The sequence below is a fragment of the Zalophus californianus genome, chromosome 12 (assembly GCF_009762305.2).
Source record: "Zalophus californianus isolate mZalCal1 chromosome 12, mZalCal1.pri.v2, whole genome shotgun sequence".
NCBI classification, from domain to species: domain Eukaryota; kingdom Metazoa; phylum Chordata; class Mammalia; order Carnivora; family Otariidae; genus Zalophus; species Zalophus californianus.
Window position 1 is genome coordinate 19,862,833 of NC_045606.1, and position 1,330 is coordinate 19,864,162.

Below are 1,330 nucleotides of genomic sequence, written 5' to 3' on the forward strand. Positions count from 1 at the left end.
CAAGGTGAAGATTTTTGTTGGGCTCACTTCCTTTTCATTCTTTTCATTACAACCACTATCCTTATTTATGTCAATAAGTTCACCTTCACAAAGTTCCTCTGGCTGTATGTCTAGAATTTCTTGAATGGCAGCGTTGGTAACTTACCCACAGTCAGCTATAACTTCTATAGTTCACATTCAAATTTCTCTTCCAACGCTATTACTTTTCATTTCTTTGCTGCACTTTTACCTTTCGTGACCAATTCCCTCTTTTGAGTATTCATTTTTGTAAATTGTCATATGAGCTTCTCATCGGGAGATAAGGAGGCAGCAAAACTATAAGCTTTGCCTTCTGTGTTTGAACTTAATCACTAATGCATGGTGACCAAACAGGGACAGAGTTTGAAAGAAGTGATGTGATTGGTCACTGATCATGATGCTCATCTGTTATTTCTGTCCTGATTTGCAGACTGCGTTCTATATGCAATTACTCATAGCCAAATATACCCTGGTAACTGAGATTTGAATCGTGTTGTTGAGGGGACTGGTGTTATATAACTAAATCATGGTAACTGAAATTTGTGCATTTTGGAACTGTGCAAAGTGAGGACTGTATTGAATTGACACAAAATTACATAAACCTATAAGATCCAGAGCAACAATCAGAATGTACATTTTAATCTGGTTAGAAAACTGGTAAGAGAAATATAAGGAAAAATATTATTCACAATAACTAACCCCTAATAGTAATTCTTGTGAGTAAGGTCAAAAGGAAAGGACAAGTTTATATTTAAAAACTATAGGGGCACCTGGCTGGCTCAGTCGGAAGAGCATGCGACTATTGATCTCGGGGTTGTGAGTTCAAGCCCCACGTTGGGTATGGAGATTACCAAAATAAATAAAACTTAAAAAAATAAAAATTATGAAACCTTACTGAAAGACACAAAGAAAGATATGGAAAAATGAAGAAATATATGTTCCTGGATAATAAGAGTCAATATTTTAAGGGTATCAATTCTCTCCCAAGTTAATCTATAAATTTAATGTAATTCCAAAAAACAAGTAATAGGAAATTCTTGAGTGTTTTTATAATTTTGGAATGGGGGAGGCCTGTTAATTGTGAATCCAAACATAGACTCATATTATAAAACACAATAATCCACAATAAAATATAGACAGAACTCTAAGAACATCTTTTCATTATATATAACAAAGAATTCAGATTTAAAATACAGAAAGAGCTCTTATGAGCACCAACGTGGATGAATCTCAAACAATTATGCTGAATGAAAAAAAAAAAAAAGCCAGGCAGAAAAGAGACTACATACTGCATGATCCCATTTATATAAAA

The 1,330-nt window shown here is 33.8% G+C and overlaps 1 non-coding gene across 1 annotated transcript; it reads left to right on the forward strand.

Moving 5' to 3' along the window:
- The first annotated feature begins 786 nt into the window (after positions 1 to 786).
- On the forward strand, positions 787 to 859 carry TRNAN-AUU. The gene has a single exon. It is a non-coding gene; the product is annotated as a tRNA-Asn (tRNA).
- The last annotated feature ends 471 nt before the right edge of the window (positions 860 to 1,330 follow it).